This window comes from Echinops telfairi, unplaced genomic scaffold, assembly GCF_000313985.2.
Source record: "Echinops telfairi isolate 266 unplaced genomic scaffold, ASM31398v2 ScPeMD7_5868;HRSCAF=6743_1, whole genome shotgun sequence".
Classification (NCBI taxonomy): Eukaryota; Metazoa; Chordata; class Mammalia; order Afrosoricida; family Tenrecidae; genus Echinops; species Echinops telfairi.
In genome coordinates this window covers 11,910,794-11,930,996 of record NW_022109768.1, presented here as the reverse complement: position 1 = coordinate 11,930,996, position 20,203 = coordinate 11,910,794, and the positions used below count along the sequence as shown (strand labels likewise).

General features: G+C 42.8%; 1 long non-coding RNA gene across 1 annotated transcript in view; it reads right to left on the bottom strand.

Annotated features, from left to right (window-relative positions):
- LOC123522356 overlaps nucleotides 1-16,484 on the bottom strand; it is a 19,485-nt gene extending 3,001 nt beyond the window's left edge. Inside the window, exons 1-2 of the long non-coding RNA XR_006680621.1 lie at nucleotides 16,360-16,484; nucleotides 2,301-2,554 (exon numbers count right to left, since the gene is read on the bottom strand). This is a non-coding gene — a long non-coding RNA (uncharacterized LOC123522356). The remainder of the gene's footprint in view (nucleotides 1-2,300; nucleotides 2,555-16,359) is intronic.
- Between the last annotated feature and the right edge of the window lie 3,719 nt (nucleotides 16,485-20,203).

Below are 20,203 nucleotides of genomic sequence, written 5' to 3'. Positions count from 1 at the left end.
ATGTTGCATTCATGTCTTGGTGTACCAAGTTGAGGTCTGGTTCCTCTCTCCCTTTCCTGTGGAGACATAAACAACACCCTCCCCTTGGGTGGGTTAGTGGCCTGTTCCCCATCTCCCCATGTCTGTTTTCCCCCTTTCTTTTCCACTCCTTTTTAGTTGGCTTCCATGTGTATCCCTGGATTTGGTCTGGCCCCTGCCATAGTACCTGGAACTCACCCCAGAAATGTCTGCATATAGTAGCTTTTCCCCTATGCCCATTTTGCTTTTCAAGCTTACCTCAGTGGACTCATGTTGTACTTGTCCTTTTGTGCTTGGCTTACTTCACTTAGCATAATTTCCTCCAGTTCTTTCCATGCATGATACAGCACCATAATTGAAATGCATCTATTTTTCTACAGTCTTCCTTATTCAATGTCCAACTTTCCCATGCATATGAAGTGATTAAAAATATCGTGGCTTGTGTCAGGTGCACCTGAGCCCTCAAGGTAAAATACTTGCTTTCCAACACTTTCAAGAAGTCTGGGGCAGCAGTTTTACCCACCGGAATGTGTGGTTTCATTTCTCTACTGCTGCCTCCATGAGCCTTGATTGTGGATCTAAGCAAGACAAACCCTTGATGAGCAATCAACTAATACGTTCAAGTTGAATCCCCTCTGACTCAAATTCATAGAACAGACTATTCCGGCCATCTGAGAAATCCACCCCTTTATAAACAGCCATTTTCCCTGAATGTTAGTGAGGAGGCTAGGCTCAAGTTTGAGGAGAACTTTGGCTCATAATTATTAACAACGAAGTAACACATTGAACTTTCCCCTTTAGTTAACAGACAATCTAACCTGAGCCACGAATCAGTCACAGCCCCTGAAATTTAAAAATGAGATTGTATCGGCGTGATGGTTGATGAGATGGTGTGCGTGCGGAGGTGGTGCTCGCCTTTTTTTTTTTCTTTCACGTTATGGGATCCAACTATTCTCAAACTTCCTTTGCCTGCGGACTTGCTACTGTCACTAGGACGAACACATCAGTCAGCTCCCGGGACTGCTGACCCAGCTAAGGACTCGGTAGATTTGACGACTCTGGGCATTTTTCATATAAATAAAAGTCATACAGTATGTGGACTTCTGTGGCCGCTTCCTCCACTTAGTAGAATGTTTTTGAGGTGCGTTCGTGCTGTAGACAGCGTGTTTCAACACTTCATGCTTTTTATTGCACAACTATATTCCATTGTATGGATATACCAGATTTTTCCAGGGACCAGATGGAGGAGTAATGGGGAATGACTGCTAATGGATGAAAGGACAAAAGACACTCTAAAATGAGATGGTTGTGATGGGTGCACAACTGTCTGTGAGTACATTAAAAATCACCAATCTGTACATTTTAACGGGGTGAATTTTATGGGACACCAATTATAGCTCAATAAAGCTATTATAAGGGGTGAAGAGAACAAAGCAAAAACTACTATTAATGCATCTTCAGCTGCATTAACAAAAGTGCCTTTTCATAAAAAAAATACTGTGAGAAGGGCATACATTTCAAATCAGAAGACCTGGGCTCAGGTATTTATTGGCGTCACCTTGGCCAAGGATTAACATCTCTGAATCTAACCTTGATCATTATATAGGATGGAAATGACCAAACAATGCCAACTTTTCAGGGATGTTGTGAGGACTGATAGCCCAATAGCTATGAAAGGTTTTTATAGCCACAGATTAATTTATAACTATTAACAGTAACTGGAATGCAGCATGTGTGCATTTGGGGGAGGTAGCTGCCTTTGTGTAAAAGGTTGTTATATAGATGAATTGGATTTATTTAGAATTGCTTTAAGGGGGAAGACCTGGAAGCATGGTATCATTTATAATGGAGGTAGGTATTAAACTGATAATATAAAGGCATTTCCAAAGAAGGTGGTAACCGAGTGCCCTCACTGTAGATATGAGAATGGAGACTAAACTCATGCCTTACATACACGTTCTTGCCGAATGCTGAAAAGGAGCGAAGGTCCCTTGCAATTTACATTTTGCCCAAATTCCAAGATTCCTTATTCCCAATGCTTCCATGAAAGTATAAGTCCTCTACATGGTGGTCAAGTCTGGGAAAACAAAATCCGCCTCTCCCGGTCTTTTCTGGGGTTCTTCCGTTCTTTCTATATTGACTTTCCATTTTTGCATAATTTCCACCAACAGTGAGACAAAATCATAGGATAGTCTAGGTCTTAGATTATTAGGTACCATCAAGTTGGTTCCAACCTACAGTGACCCTATGCACAACATAACAAGACACTGCACAGTCCTTACCATCTTTTTCCTGCGCCTGAGCGCTTTGTTGCAGCCACGCGTCAATCCATCTCGTAGACGACCTCCCTTTTTCACTGCCTCTCTGTTCCACCAAGATGACGGCCTTCTCCAGGGACCGGCCGCTCCAGACAGTCTGGGGAAAGCATGCAATACGAAGTCTCGCCATCCTTGCTTATGCGAAGCCTCTGAAGAGTCTTACTTGGTCTTAGGTAGTGGTTCTCACAACCTGGCTGAAGATTGTAGTCATCTGAGACCTGCAAAAATAGAAGAAAACCCTCAGTGGGCTGGATTGACAGAGTGGCGGCAACAATAGGCTCAAGCAGACCATCTGTGAGAATGGGACGGGATTGGGCAGTGTTCTGTTCAGTGGCACAGGGTCGCCCTGTGTGGAACCAACCCAGCGGCACCCAACAACAACAGCAATGTAACTAAGGTGGGCTGAAACTGGTGATGGAGAGGGTTTGCTCTCTTAGCTCCTTCTATCCCATCCACATCCTGTGTATTTCCACGCCACCAGCTGCTCTAAGGAGGTAAACACCAGCTGCAGGTGAATCTGGAACAGATGTCAAGCTGGAATTGCATCCCAGCAATAAAAGGCTACCTTGTTTACTCCCCTGTACATTAATGTTACTGATGCTAAGCAGGCCTCGTGGTGCCCCAGTCAACCACCTTTGGGACACAGGCATCCAAGCCAATACAGGAAGAAAAGGACAAGGTTTCCTATCTCCTAATACAATTGAAAATCACATGCCAAATAGTACCATTTTGTTTATACTGAGCCTGGTAGAAATTTTCTTTCGTTTTCTTCACTCAGTAAAGTGTTCCTTCCAATTCTCCTTGCTTTCTGTTACAGTTTTAGTTCTTATGTTACATCAAGTTTGAGGGAATGAGTTAGCCTTTCTTTTGAATTCCTAACCATTCCCCCAACTCCCCAAGGATTCGGAGAGGAGGCCTAAGCTCTGCAGATACAGTCATGAACATGGCTGCACAGGGAGACTGTTCTGCAAAGGGGAAAAAGTGCCACCCAGCCAATTGTCCGGTTTCCTAACCAACATTCCCACACTCGTGCTATTTGCCATCTATTGTCAGGAAAAACCAGGTGAACGGGTAAGTGATGTCCACCCACCACCCACCCCCTCCATCTGGATTCTTTAAAGAAAAAAGGAAAGACCTTTCCAGTTTTTCATATTCAAGAGAACAACACATGCTCAAAGGACAGCCTGGGGTCCTGGGGTTTCCGCTGTCACTAAGTTTGTCCCCAATCATCGTAGCCTCCAGCCATAAACAACTCCATGAACAGTGGAACAAACCACTCTCTGCTTCTGTACCTTCCCAGGACTGGTTTCCCCCAGGACCATTGGGAGCCGCAGGGTTTTTATTGCCTGATATTTGAAAGATTGCCAGGCCTTTCTTCCTACTCCGTCTTAGTTGGGAAGCTCTGGCGAAGTCTGTTTAACCTCATCACAGCAGGCAAGCCTCCCCTGACAGATGAGGGTTTCCGCACGAAGTTCTTGACCAGGAATCCTAGAGCCCATCTCATCTCATTGCCATCGAGTCCAGGCTGACTCATAGCAACCCTGTAGGGCAGGGTAGAACTGCCCGATGTGGGTTTCTGAGACTGTCACTCAATGGGAGTAGACGCCTCTGCCTCTCCCTTTTGAGCACATGAAAGGTGAGAATTATATCACTGAACTACCGCTGCCCTTAGGCCTCCATTAGGCACCTTGATTTAAGAGAAAGCACAGTAAATAATCAGTCTTTTGGTAAGATCGAACTAACCCTCTATGCCCTTCAGCCAAGCATTCCTTAGCTAATTTGAACTATAATTGGAAGATGGGGCACATTATTATTCTTACATTTGAAAATACTGTATTGGTGAGAAAAGTTCCTAGGTCAAGGGAAGGTGGAAACGTGAGTGAAAGAGGGAGAAGGGCCATCCTTAAGCTTTGAGGGATTTGCCGAGGGCAAGAAGAGAAAGCGTTAGGAACAGGAAGTAGCCCAGGCCTTGCCGATCTTTCAATGTGTGCAGCTTCAAGTGTCTCAAACTGCTGACATCTCCAACTTTCTGGGCCAGCTGCTCCCAATATTTGCCCTTTTATGAAAATGTCTTCAGATATTATTTTTGAAAAATCCTGTCAATTCAGATATATTTTCAGAAGTGAATATTATTTCAACATGTTTATAAAAGCCAAACGCTTGCCCTACGACCTCATGAGGGGTCAGTGTTATCATTTTCCAACCAAAAGAAAATATCCATCATGCTAAAGAGAGAGAGAGAGAGACAGAGAGAAGAAGAAGAAGAGGTATCTTTCATTTTAGGCTCTCTAGAAAAGTTTAAAATAGAGAAATATTATTTTCCTTAGAAAGTCTGATAAATAATTCAGACCGACTACAAATCTCAATAAAAATATTATTTTCCTTCTTCACCGAGTCTCAGTCCTCTGTCCGTAATGGACCAGAGCTGTTTTTGACTCTCCACAGCTAATCACACTGCTTTCGGGAAGTGGCCTAGGATTTTCTTTATTCTGGTAAACTTTTATGGAACTTATTCCATCCAGCTCCCAGGTGGGTAGATGCCCAAGCCTGGACAATCAAAGTACTGTCCACCTCGAGAGTACCACTGCAAGTCAATGGAGCCTCATTTTTGTTTATTTTTTTAAGAGTTTTATTGTTTTCTTTCATCGTTTTATTAGGGGCTCATACAACTCTTTTCACAATCTATACATACATCAATTGTGTAAAGCACATTTGTACATTCATTGCCCTCATCATTCTCAAAACATTTCCTCTCCACTTAAGCCCCTGGCATCAGGTCCTCATTTTCCCCCTCCCTCCCTGCTACCCACTCCCTCATGAACCCTGGATAATTTATTAATTATTATTTTGTCATATCTTGCCCTGTCCAACGTCTCCCTTCACCCACTTTTCTATTACCCATCCCCCAGGGAAGAGGTCACATGTAGATCCTTATAATTGGTTCCCCCTTTCCAACCCACTCTCCCTCTACGCTCCCAGTATCGCCACTCACACCACTGGTCCTGAAGGGATCATCTGCCCTAGATTCCCTGTGTTTCCAGTTCCTATCTGTACCAGTGTACATCCTCTGGTCTAGCCAGATCTGTAAGGTAGAATTGGGATCATGATAGTAGGGGGCGGGGCGGGAAGAAGCATTAAGGAACTAGAGGAAAGTTGTATTTTTCATCATTGCTACATCGCGCCCTGACTGGCTCGTCTCTGGAGCATCATTTTGCATTCAAGTCTTGGAAGCACTGTAAGATACATGCCCCAGGGCTACCCTACCCTGGAGGTAAAACCAAACCAAACTTACTACCACTGCCTTGGAGCCAATTCTGACTCACAGCCACCCTATTGGGCAAGGTAGAACTTCTCCGTGGGTTTCTGAGACTCTCTTTCCAGAAGTAGAAATTCCCATCTTCATCCCACCCAGCAGCTGGTGGTTTCAAACTGCTGACCTGACAGTTAGCAGCCCAAAGTGTTACCCACCCTGGAGGGAAGGGTGCTAGGTACTTCTACACCAACTCCCAGCAGTCATTGGGTTAGGGCTCCTGGGGGTGGTGTGTGTGGGGGGGTCTTTGGTGCCTTTGCATTTCAGGTTCAGGTGGTCAGAGAACGCCCCCAAGCCAAGAAAGGCGTTCAGAAATCGTCCTGTGTGTGCTGAACAAGAACAAGGGGACACTGGATGGGACGCAGACAGCATCTGCTGCAATACATCTTCATCTTAGTGAAATGTCTTGTTTTGCATTTAAAGTATACACTTAGTAAATGTTTGTCATTGATAATATTTACCCATGCAACAAACAGAATCAACTCAAGAGCAGTGAGTTTGGTGTTTGGTTTGGTTTGGTGGTGCCTGCGCTGGCCTCAGTGCTAGGCATAAACAAGAACTTAAGACCCAGTGATCAGAATGAACAGACAGGAGAGGAACCTAACCCAGGCCACACCCTGAGGTAGTTAGTTCATTGTGCCAACCTGGCTGACAAACACATGTGGGGTTAATTGAAGGGTGGAGGGATAAATGGCTCAGTGAGCCTCGCCTTTCTAGTTCTCGGGTCTCTTGCTTTCTGATGGATGGACCAGGGTGCAGCTGCCTTAGCCAGTTCCCTGCTTCAGCTGGCAAGGCTCACTTCCTGTAAGACATCCCTGAGGAGAAGCCACATGGACCTACCCCGATGCAGCCCTGGGTGCTGGAGAACTCTGCCAGTGCTGAGATGTTTACACACTCACTGACTCAGCTTTTCTCCTACAGTCAGCATCATTGCATGTGTTATGTGAGATGGAGCAGGACTTTGTGGATTGGTGCTGGACATATGGGTTAATGGGTTAATGTTGTACTTTTGGGCTTGGACAGCACTGGGTTGGGATGTTTTCTTGATGTGCACTTACCCTTTATATAAAACTCTCTCTTACACATGAGTTTCTGTGGATTTGTTTCTCTACAGTACCCAGACTAACACACACTCCAAAAGTGCCAGTAACTTCCATTTCAGCAGCAGAAAAACCAGTGTGTGTGTGTGTGTGTGTGTGTGTGTGTGTAACACTCAAACTCATACCATCGAGTCAATGCTGACTCAGATCAATCCCCGATGGGCAGGCGTAGAAAGCCCATCTTTCTCCCCAGGAGGTGCTGGTGGTTTTAAACTGCTGACCATGTGGATCACTGCCCAGCTCCTAACCACTACTCCACCAGAGGAATAGATATGATAAACAGGTGACAGACAGGAGAGAAAGACCGACATTTCACTGTGCATACCATACTGTGTGTATATAATGAAATCAAACCCACTGCCTCCAAGTTAATTCCAACTTGTAGCGACTCTCCTAGCAGAGTAAAACTTTTCCATCTGGTTTCTGAGGTTGCAAATCTTTCTAGAAGCAAGAAGCCTCATGGTACTCCCATAGAGGTACTGGCAAGTTCCAACGGCTGACATTGCCCAGAACTTTTAGAATTCTAAAATAAATAAATATTACATTTTAAAGGAGTAAATCTAGTAAAAAGTCCCTGGGCCGTGTGAGTGGTTTACTTCCTTGTTCAGTTGTTAACTGAAAGACTAGCGATTCGGGTCCACCCAGAGACACTTTGAAAGAAAAACCTGCCAAACTACTTCTGCAAAATCAGCTGCTGAAAGCCTGGCAGAGCGCAGTTCTTCTCGACACACGCTGGGTCCCCGGGAATTGGCGCGACTTGGACTTGATGCTAATTGTTCTAGCGAATCTAGCAGGTATGAGCATAATGGCTAGAATGACCAAGTGTAGCCAGTGTAAGTGTGGCTAAGGACATTAGGGCACAGACATCGACATGGAGCCAGGTGACCCAGAGGCACAGCTGGAATCCAATACCATCCAGCTCCACATAGCCCTCTGGCTGGTCGGAGGAACGGCAGGGTTGGTACCCGGGGTGTGGCAACCAAAGGCCAGAGCGTAGAGAGTTGGAGATTACGCACCTGGCATGATGTCTCCAGGGCTGCCTGGGGAACTAGCTGCTCAAATTAACCCTCGCAGTTGTTAGAGTCTCCCAGCAGGACATGGGAAGGTGCTCAACAGACAATTGTTCAATTAAATTAATTCTAGTAAAAACAGATGCCATTGCGGATCACAGCTCAGTCACACTCACCATGAAGAATATCCCTAGCTGATTTCACACTCACTAAATAACCTTTTGATGAGAATTTGAGTTTTCGAGTGGCTAATCATCGAGAGGCAGTTTACGGTGCCTTTGTACACTGCCCTGGCCTCTTGGATGCTTACACATTTCGTAAATGAATGTATTAGTATTCCAGTTTATACACGGCTCTTCTCTGCTTGGTTAGTACGTCTCAGGGACCCTAAACCTGATTATTACCTCAGGGTAAGCTGACAAAATTCACATTTCTGGACCTGCAAAGCCAAGTATAGGACTTGGAGAACAGTGGCCCCACCAAGATCAGCACGCTGTGAGGCCCTAAATCACATTCCTATTTCATTTTCCTCCGGCTGCAGTACATAACCAGAATGCTGAAGGTAGGCGCGTGGTGATGAAGTACAGCATTCAGCTCGCCGCTGCCCTGTGGCTCAGCGGGGTGAGCATTGTTCACCTTGGCAAAATCCATGTACCCACCATCAGAATTTAATCACTCTTGACATTTTACTACGTTTGCTTCCGATATGCCTGCTCCCACCCCTTCGTTAAATAAAATGTGCAGCGGTCACCTGTTTACCCTTCCTAGTTTTCATTCTCCTCCCTCCTGCTGGCCTCCCAGAGATGACATGATTGGGGAGTAATAGGTATTGTTTTCATATTTTCACGATCTGCATTTGACTGTATACATAAAGTGGTAGAATCCAGTTCTGTGACTTCTTTAGCCTTGGAAGAATGGTACTCCGATCTGTTGCCCTGCCCCTTGTATTTTCATTCAGCACAACCTCGCCTGGACTTCCTTATAGAGCTTGGCAGGGCAGGTGCTGCTACTGACTGCTGTTGAGTCCACTCCAAGTCCTGGTCGCCCCCAGTGGTGACCCCCGAGAAGAGTCGCTCCAAAGGGTTTTCAGAGAGGTGGTCTGTCAGAGGCAGCTCTCCAATCACGTCTTTGGAGACACTCCTGGGTGGGATTGAACCACCCACCTTTCAGCCAGCACTTTAGCCCTGAGCTATGTCACCTGCGGCACCAGCTATGCTGCTTGTTGTTGTTCGGTGCCATCCAGTGGGTAGCTATCGACTCGACGGCAATGAGTTTGGGGATTTTGTTTATTTGTTTGTTTTTAATTTTTGGTGGTGCTACAGGGTAAGAATTGGACTGCTAACCTTGAAGTCGGTGGTTCAAACTCACCAGCCACTCAGCAGTAGATTTTTAGTAAGTTGAGAGGCAACGCTTTGTTCAGAAAACGTGTTCTCCTTTTCACCATGGGATCTGCATCCAGGCGCTCACCTCTGCCCACCCACACCATATGGTCTACGCAAGTTTCCAGCTTTGGCGACATCCCTCAGACAAGCATTCCCTGACCCCTATCTAACCAGGATAGAGTCTCTCACTCTAAATTCTCAGAATTCCCTGAATCTCTTCCTAATATGTGGCACATATAAAGTAATCAGGACAATCCCTTACGTATATGACAACTGTCTCCACTGCCAGGTTGTGAGATCCACGCAGGCAAGAATCGACTCTCTCATGCTATCCCAGCACAGGTGATCTGTTAATCCATTTTGATGAAAGAATGAATACAGCATGATACTTGCTAGTGGCTTGCTAGAAAATATTTATTTTTAATATTTTATTTGTGGTGAAAGTATACACAGCAGAACATACAGCCATTCCACAAATTCTACCTGTAAACTTTAATAACATGAGCTACATCCTTCACATGGTGTCACCACTGTTACCATCTCCACCCATATTGTTTTACTACAATTGGCTGACTCACTACCTGCTAAAGCACTATCTGTGCTTTAGAATTACTGCTGTCAATCTGATTTCCTATGGATAGTTCTCTCAATGAGCACATGCTTGCATTGCCATGAATATTTTGAATCATGTTAAGAGTATTCAAATTTTTCATATTTTTAATATGAAACCTTTACACCTCTATCTTTTTTTGAAGCAGCAACAAGAACAATTGATAAGCACTTGGTCCTTTTAATGCTCAGAACACATATAATTTACTCTTTCAGCTAAAGGGTTCCTGAGAGAACATTTAATAATAAACATTTGTTGAAGGTTTAGTATAGGCTGGGCATTGGGAGTACACAGCTGAAAATAACATGATCCCTGACCTTAAAAAATTATTTGGCTAGTGCAGAGAGAGAGACTTGCAAACAAATACAGTAAAGTTTGCAATTAAAGTTGGTGTAGGGTACAGCAGAAAATAAAGATTCCAGCCAGGGCAAAATAGCCTCCCGATATCTTGAGAGGCGAATAAAAGGCATTTATGCAACAGAGAGAACAGTGGGAGGAGCGTCATGGAGGCTGTTAGGGGCACAACAATGATGGCTATGCAAGAGACCAGCTCCCTCTGATCCACAGTGAGGCATGGGTGTCGGGGTGGAACTGTGCTCCACGGCGTTTTTAGTGGCTGATTTCTCAGATCACCAGGATGCCTTTGGTTGCACTGAAACCACCAACCGTTCCATTAGCTGCTGAGAGCATCAACTCTTCACTAGCCAGGCACTCTTTCGTGAGCCAAGCGAGTCACCAAAAGCAATCTGGTAATGAGAGGGAAACACAATCAAATGTGTATTTGTACAAAGATTGCTGTGGTGAAACAAATCCAGTGACACTCATTGAAGTATAAACAAAAGCTTTGTATTAAGAAGCAATTACAGTGGAGAAGTGGGTGAAGGGAGATGCCGGATGGTGTAAGACATGGCAAAATAATAATAATTTATAAATTATAAAGGGTTCATGGGGGAGGGAGGAGTAAGGAGGGAGGGGAAAAATGAGGAGCTGATACTAAGGGCTCAAGTAGAAAGAAAATGTTTTGAAAATGATGATGGCAACAAATGTACAAATGTGCCAGACACAATGGATGTATGGATGGATGGATTTGATGAGTTGTACGTGCCCCCAATAAAATGATTTTTTTTTAAAAAGCAATTGATCAGGTTGGTAAAAACATGCCAGGGCACCAATAAATAGCTCTCAGGGTCAGCAGCAGAGTCTCAGCAAGCAGGAAGGTAAGGGGCAGAGAGAGATGACTCAAGTATCTCACACTCTGATACCAGAAGGCTTATGTTGTCAAGAAGGCATCATCAGGCGGTGACTTGATTGGCAGGTTTGGCTCCACACCTAGTCGGGAATATCTGGTTAACATAATCCCTAACTATGGCGATTGCTCTGGTGGCAGTCTGGTCACTGGGCATGACTTCCAGGCATGTTCGTACAGGTGGGTTTTGTACAATACTCATTGACGTGACCCTAAGCAGTGCCCTGGAGAAACCGAGAAGGCAGGGAGACCTGCTAGAGAGCTCGTGTGATACTTCAGGCAAATGAAGAGAAGGGAGTAAAGTGTGGTTGCGAGAATGGAGAAGGGGTACCGTTTGGGAAATTGTAAGGAGATTAACTCTAGCGGCTTACATGTAAAGTTAGGGAGAGGGAAAGGCTAGGACAACTTCCAAGTTTCTGGGTGGGTCATGGTACTATTTTGAGAGACTTAACTAGTGGAGGAGTTACCGGTTTAAGTGAAAGGGTGAGAAATGCAACCTGGCCATTGCCACAATTGATCTTGTGAGGCAACCAAGTAGAGCGGTGCAGTGGCAGTTAGCTAAGTGAATCTGGCACCCAGCAAGAAATTTAAACAAAAAATAGAGAGAGCATTAAGATTATAAATACACGTGTGATACTTAAGGTTTTGTGTCAACTGACTGAGCCAGGATTTTCAGTGGCTTGGCAGTTAAAATCTAGTAATCCCCTATGATGAGAGCCCATTAAAAGGGTGGCCTACTTTCAATATACTCGTATGCGGTTGCTGTGGAAAAGTTTGCTTACTTTTTGCTGGGTCTGGATCTTGTATCTGGCTTGTCACCCTTCTGTTTCCTATCAATCCTGGGAGATGTCAGCAGCCTGTCATCCGATCTGCCAACCTTGGATTCCCTTGCTTTGCAGGCACAACGCTGAGCTTCCAAACTTGTATTCATTTGAGTCTGCAGCCAGAAGTCTGTTGTCTTCCTGCCACTTGTGGCTTAATCAGACCTTGCAGATAGGTGAGTCAGCAGAAACCTCCAGCCTAACACCTGACCAAAGATTTGGAACTTGCCTGCTTCTTTAGTTATGTTAGCTGTCTATTTCTCTCTCTCTCTCTCTCTTCTATGCATCCTTTAGCTATTTCTTTAATGTAAACTTCTTTATATAGATACATGTATATAAGCTTTATTAGTTTCTTCATGAGAAAACCTAGCCTAGCCTAGAGAAGGTAAGTGGTCAATGGCACCAAGGAATACAGAAGATGTCAGAGAAACATAGAGATAATAGAACAGAATTCTGAAGAACATCAGCAGTAAAAGAGCAGGCAAAGGAAAAGGAGAAAATTATCAGAGTCACAGAGAAGAACCAAGAGGAAGCGTAGGTCACAGAGCTTACATCACAAGGAGCACGATTCAAGGCAAGGAAGTCAAGTTGCACTAGTAAAATAAGGAGGTGTGCTCATGTAGGAAAGCATATAGACTACAATGGGGTTCTTAATCATATCTTTTTTAGTTTCACAAATAAAATGCACTTTATGTACTTAGGTATCAACAGTATCTTGGAAAATATCCAGGAATATGCTTTATTCAATGCTGTATTTACTAAAACCCCAAACACATCACCATTGAGTTCATTTCAACTCACAGTGGCTCTAAAGGGCAACGTAGAACTCCTCCAAAAGGTTTCTAAGGCTTTAGATCCTTACAGAAATGTGAGGTTTCTGGAGTGGGTTGTGCCTCAGTTCTTTGCTTCACATGTTGCAAGAATTCACACCAAAGCGTGTTGTGTGACCCAAGTCAGTTTTTATAAAGGACAAAATAAGTCTCAGGTTTTTACAGTATCAAAAGGGTACACACTATTTCTGGAAAGCGTGCCAAGTTGTGCAGGAGCTGCGCTGGGGTTCACAACTGGGCACCAACAACCACAGGGAAGAGAGCACCCACACGTGCGGGACTTGGGGCAGGGAGGCCAGGAGGCCAGAAGCCCAAGCACCCTAGAAGCTAAGAGACTGTGGGCCAAGAACCTGTGGGCCCTGAGTGGACCCGGAATGGGTGCGTGTGTACCCATGCAGGGGAGGGAGACCCTCTCCTTCCACCTGCCGCTGACTAGGAGCTGGTAAAAGAGAGCCAGGCTTTCCCACAGCCAGGATATTTCAAATCTCTGGCTGGGGAGGCATGGTTCATGGTATTGGTTGGCCCCACTGGCTGAGTTAGGCCTACCTGTGTGATGGTACCTATGGTGGGTGTGTCCAAGATATTGGTTTTACCTGGGCCTAGGGGGCTTGTGTCTGTGCATGTTCAGTTTGGGGTCTTCATAGGTGTTCAATGGCTACCTGATTTCTTTCCAACCTCCTCGCTGGGGGCTCCAGTCCCTAAGCTCGGTACCTAACAGACACTGACTGCCACCTTTCTCCCTTGGAGTGACTGGGGGGTTCCACCCGCAGGCTTAACAATGGAGGGCATTACCACTGCATCCCAAGGCTTCCTCCTGCATTTACTGCAATATTACATGCCTGGAAACAAGATGTATGCACAATGTCAGTTCATCGTTGTGTAATCACAAGCAAAAATCACGCCTGTTTTTGGACATGGTTAACCACTCAGCTGCTAACAGAAAACTTGGCTGTTCAAATCCACCTAGGAACTCTGTAGGTCAAAGACCTGACAGTCTTCTGTAAAGATTATTGTCTAGAAGCCTGGGGGAGCAGTTTTACCCTGTCACATGCAGTCGCTATGAGTCGAAAACCCACTCATTGCCATTTAACAATAACAGCTTAACAACAAAGTTGATGACCATGGGTTTATCAGCATTAGAATTATATTTGGATGGCATATGTACAAGTAACAAGTTAATATAATTTTATGGGAAAACAGCATAATATAAAATTTTCATCTGCCGTTGCAATTCTCTGAAAATATAACTAATCATGTGTAAAATGTGATATAAAATGAAAATTATTGTGGTAAGGTGGGTAAAATATTGAGGAATTCTTAAAAAGTATTTTAAAATATTTTATGTAAAATAATAACCCTGCTGGTGTATTGCAATGTCTTTGTAATGGTGTCTTCTATGCGATTTGGGAAATGTATTTCTGAAATGTATCTTGATAGTGATGGCCACCAAGAATTCAATGTAATTCAAGTACGTTTGTCATATGCTTATTGAACATAATATGGAAAGTTCAAAAATAAGCTAGATATTGCCTTGCACAATCTAGGACTGCAGGGAGAACTCAGTCTTGAACTCTTTTACCAAAATTCTTTTTTAACTTTCCACTTTGCTAAAATTCATTTATTTCACAGTATAATATATTTAGAGGAAAAATAAAAGAAATTCCCCTACTTACAGATTGGAGTCTAAGAAAAATTGCTCTCTCTCTGGCATGGAATGTCATTCCAACATCCTATTTATGCCGCCTATGCACAGATCCTTCCTCAGCAAGACCTGGCTAAGTAAGATCTTACTCCATCTCCCACACCTGTTAGGTAGTCAGAATAGGGAGTAAGGGAGGTTGTCCTCCGATGCCTGCATAGTGCTACAACAAAGGGGTCCGAGAGAAATCAGGCACGTTAACTAGACACCTATGGAAAGAACCAAACTGAGCATGCTCAGCCATAAGCCCCCAAGGTCACATGACATTACCCCAGCGCGCTTAAACTCAGCCAATGAGGTCTGCCCATGGCTTAACCACTCCTCCCCAGCAGAGGAGCTAAGCACCTGCCACACGAGGGCCAATCCCCTTGTACTCCCCTCTTGTTTGGGTGTGCTTTTGCAGGGGGGACGGGGGAGGCCTGGGCCTGGGCCGTCTTTCACAGTGTGCTCTTTTGGGATTTCCCTCACTCTTGGCTCCTGTGATTTTCTGTGATAACCTGAAACTTCCCCTTTCCTCCTAAAAGTCACGTGGATTTTACAAAAGTGCTTCTGCTACGTGAATTCCTTTAGCATTGCGAACCAAGAAACGAGGTGCGAACCACTCCCAAAACCTAACGGCTTCAGCAGACTTTGGGGGTATGCCTGAAATCACAAGACTTTGAGCTAACCTGGGTTAAAACCTTGTCTCTGCTACTTAAAAACTGTGTGATCTTTAGCAAGTTACTTATCCTTGACTTAAACAAAAAAATTTATTGGCATATATTTCCCATACCATACAACACAATTAATCATATTAAGAAGAATTGTGCAATTTATCACCACAAGCAATTTCTCAACAGTTTCTTCTTGTACTCGTTGTTAGCTCCCCATTTCCCCATCCTCCCCTGCCATGCCCCTGGGCAATTATCACTCCAGTTACTGTCTCCATACATCTACCCATTCTGCATTTCATATACAGAAAACCATACAAAACACAAACAGGAAGCAAATAGACAAACAATAACCAACAACAATGATTACACAAAACCGAAGTATCTCAATCAAAAAGAAAGCAGACAATATTAAAAACGACTTTAAAATGGGTCCAAGTGGAGATCACATGAGAAGGTATTACACTTTAATCTAGCTACGTCTGCCAGAATCAACTTGACAATGCTCCCTGACAGCAAGGCTATCCAGCGCCCTCGCTGATGATCAGATGAGCGTCACTGGAGGCTTACTCCATATGCGGGCCCTGCAAGGGGATGTTGAGCCTCCTCTATTATCCATAGCCTCTGCGAACCAGGTGTTTGCAATTTAAGCTCGGATATCATTCTTTCCTTCGGGTTTGGCGTTTATTATTTCTAATCCTTGGATCACAAAGGCTGGTGTACATCTTCCATGTGGACTTAGTTGATGGACCCTTGTCTTTTTTAGCTTTAGTTTCCTCATTTGTAAAATATTAGTAATTTATTTATTTCATCGTATCTGGGAGACTAAAAGGCAATGTTTGTAAAGTACTCAACATACAACATCCACTATATGGATGGCAACTTTCATTATGGTTTGATACTGAAATGCGAATGAGATTTATACCAACTTTGGAATACTACCGAAATTAGGAATTAACCAAAATCAGTGCCTCACTTAAAAAAAATATTGCTCTTCAATATTTATTGACAGAAGACTGTTTAGTGTGCAATAGACAGTAAACAGTTACAGGACTTTCAGCCCTTTAAATACAAAAGGTAATTTTCAGGTAATCATGAAATAGATATTATGTCTGGTTATGCAACAGTACAACATATTCATTAAAAAATTGAATATTATTAAACCCTCAAGACAGCAAAAGAAGAAAAAAAAAGACAGCAAAAGAAGAACACATGGAAGTCTTCATACTCATAATTGTTTTGACTTGTAGTAAATACGTTTTTTAAACCTTACTATGAAGTAGAAAAGCAAATCCAACTCAACCAAACTACTGCGTTCGATGTTATTTGGATTCATGGCTAGCCTACAGGGCAGAATAGACCCACCTGTCTGGGTTTCCAGGCTGTACATTTTCACGACAGGCAGAAAGTCTCAGTTTTCTCTTGCAGGGCAACCAATAGGTTTGAATTGCCAACCATGGGTTTGTAGACCAATACTTTGCCACGGCACCAGCTAACACCGCCCAGTGATTTTAGATTGTTGCTTCAAAGGGCATGATTTTCTTCCTATGCTGACTCAGAGCTGGCCACACTGTATTCTGTTTCTTTGTACTTTGTACTTTGTACTTTGGAGTGGTCTAACTTTTTGCCTGCCACCTTGGATCTCTCTGGGCCATACAAAAGTAAGCAAACAAACAAGCAAACAAAAACTACGTTATAGGATTTTTGTGAGAAATCCACCTTTAGTGTCTGAGTGCTGGTTAGCTTCGGTGCTAACTTGGCCGGTGCTAACTTGGCCGTACCTGTACCAAGGTATGCATGAAGGCCAACAGCATCCAGCTTGATGGGGTCTCCTTGGAGATGTGACCTTTTAATAAGAGACACAGTGGAGAACTGGTCTCCTTCTTGCTTCTCATCTCCTTCCTGCTTGCTTCGGTCCTGCATCTGGGTTTGGGGCCAGTGGCCTGCTGGCCCTGAGGGCTGTGAGCACCCAGCCGCGTTCCTGCCAACCTTGGACCCATGCTACTCTGTACCCACTGGCCTGCGATCTTCCAGGTTTGCCTTCCTGATTCATTGCCCTCCCGCTGGGTGGATCTAGAGGGACTTCTAGCTAGCATCTAAACCCATGGACTTGAGGTGGACTGTGCCGGCCTGCTGCCTTGATATACATTTCTTCTTTATATGGAGTTCTTTCTTATGCTTATATGGGTGTACCTGGTTTTATTTCTTTAGAAAACTCAGCCTCAGAAAGCCCTCAATAAATATGAGCTGTTAGGTATTGTAACACCTCAAAACTGGGTTTATTGCACTAGGTCAGTGGTTCTCAACCAGTGGGTCGTGACCCCTTTGGGGGTCAAATGACCCTTTCACAGAGGTCGCCCAATTCATAACAGTAGCAAAATTACAGTTATGAAGTAGCAACGAAAATAATTTTATGGTTGGGGGCGGTCACCACAACATGAAGAACTGTATTAAAGGGTCGTAGCATTCGGAAGGTTGAGCACCAGTGGTCTAGATAATGTGACCCCATCCTAGGCAGGGAACCAACTGCTCCCAATTGCCAACTGTATTCAATGCATCCATCGGAGTCAGCACTGCTGCCTTCCCGTTCTAGTGCCAAAACCTCCTGACTGGTCTCTGCATCCACATCCACTTTCCCCCTCGCTACCTTCGGTTTCCCACCCAGAAGCCAACGTGTCACATAAAAATAGGTAGTCTATTTTGGGGAGAAAGGCTCATTGGAATCAAATTGTTCTAAGGAAGTTCTGCTGTTTGGAAGAGAGGTTTATATACTGTGACTAACGTTCACCTTTTTTCAGCTTGTTACGTAAGTTGGCAATAGTTCGATGACGACCACTATAAGAATGAAAACAATAAAAAACAGAATAAGACAACAAAGAAGTGGAAACAAAAATAAAGAGATTTTAAGCCAAAAATGGCAACCAAAAGAAAGCTGGTGTCCAAATATTAGTATCAGACCAAGTAGACTTTCTGTTAAAACTCATTGATAAAGAGAAGCTATGTGATTACACACTGAAGAAAAGGTCATTTAGTATTACTGAAAGAAAGAGAAGACAATCCTTAACCCATGGTCTCTAATAAAATAGCCTCAAAATATATAAAGGAAAACAGCTGAGCTGCCGGAGAAATGGATAAATCTACCATCAGAGAGGGCAATTTCAACAACTCTCTCTTACTGATTGATAAGGCAAATAATAAAAGGTTAGTAAAAATAAATAAAATTTGGACAACACAACAAACTCAGTTTAGTAAACACACATAGAATTCTGATTCCCAAACTAGAGTCTAATCTCTTTCTCCCAGGCAAGACCTGTTCATCCTTGGCTGCTTGTTAGGTTGAAAATTACCCAGAGAGACAGCTGTGCTGCCAACATCCAAGGGGGGCAGGGCAGAGCAGCCAAACACCAATTGGAAGCTCTGGATATGCCATCAGTGCACCAAGATGAACTAGGAATTCCAGGAAACCTTTTTCATTCTAATCATCTGAGAATTTTCTTACATGATTGATTGATTGATTTTCCCAATATTTTTTGAAAGCCCTTCTGGCAATCTACATGAGGCACTTATCTATTGATTGATAGGCTTTCTTTTTTTTCCAAGGCATTGCCAGAAATGGTGATGGATAGCCCTTAAAAACTGTTTGTATATTGGGCATCACCCACTCCTTACCCGTTTCCCCTGACATGTTGCGTGGCACTTTTGGTGAAAAGATAGTCTAAGATAACGCTGGCATTTGGTATATCAAATATGTGGGTGTCATAATTTTCAAAAAACATGCAAAGAAATTAATTTGAAAAGTTGGCAACTTATTTTCTTTATGTAAGTTAATTATCTTAGATTTTATAAAAATGTATTGTTTTACATTATATAGTACTTTTTATTTTAATTGCCTGAAAATTTGTGATATAAAGGAATACATAATCATATCATTTTAGAAATCTTGGATTTTTTCCCCATACATGTGAAGTATAAGTTCACATGATTAAATATGGAAAAAAAATTTTTAAGAGAAAAGACATTGAATAAGGCAAGAGAAGGCATAATTAACTCTGGTTGGGTAAGTGAGTAGCTCTTCATGTTTGTAAGCAAGTGCCCATTATCAAAAACCCAACCAGTGGTAAGTTCAATGAAAACAATATGAACTTGCATATTCTTTGTTCTCCCTTTAGATCAAGCTTAATTCTAACAAATATAATAGATAGCAGTGGCTATTAAAAAAAACACTTGCATGCTCTGGCTACCATTCAGTCTGTCATATCAACTAAAGAAGCAGATTTGCAAGGGATTATACAATCTAATGAAAAATCCTTGATTTAACTGGTGAAAGAGGGGTTGTTAAATATTAAGTTTAAATAAGATTCAAGTTTTCCTTGCTCTAACCACTACGTGGTACAACCATAATTGAGGATATAGTTGTAAACTTTTTAAAAAGAAGCATATATTCCTATTCTATCTTCATGAGTATAATCACTAGAAGATGCATACCTTCTAAAAACATCATTAACAATAAGAATCAAAACAAAATTTAGCCTGAAGAAAACAAACAATTAACAACTGTATCCCATATTATAAATAAAAGTTCTGCTCCCAAAACCTGTAGAGATGATCCTTTTGCTAAAAAAGTAGTTTAAAATTTTTCATCAGTTTTATTTACATACAATTCAATAATTTAAATATGTTTAAAAGAGTTGTGCACTGATCCCAAGGGCTCAATGGAAAGTAAATGTCTAGAAAAGACATACTAATATGTTGGATACAATTGATTTATGGATGGTAATAAGAGTTTTAAGAGCCCCCAATAAAATGATATAATAAAAAAAGAGTTGTGCAATTATCACCATAATCAATTGTAAACAATTTTCTTCTTTCTTGTACCCATTATTATTAGCATCTCATCCCTACCCTAACTTCCCTTGCTATAACTCTAAGAAATTATAAGTCAGTGTCAAAAACAGAAAGCAAAAATAAAACCCAAAACAACAATAAAATAAAACAGAAAAACCTCAACTGAAAAGAAAGCTGAAAATAATAACAACTAGAACAAATTTAAAATAAATCCAAAATGATTGAGATTTTCTTCATTTTACTTTGGTATTGTTCTTGGGCCTTTTGGGGGGTGTGTGTGTGTGTGATTTTTTGGTATGATTTTCTGTATATGAAATCCAGGCTAGGCAAAATTATAGAGAATGGCTGCATTGAAGGTTTCTTT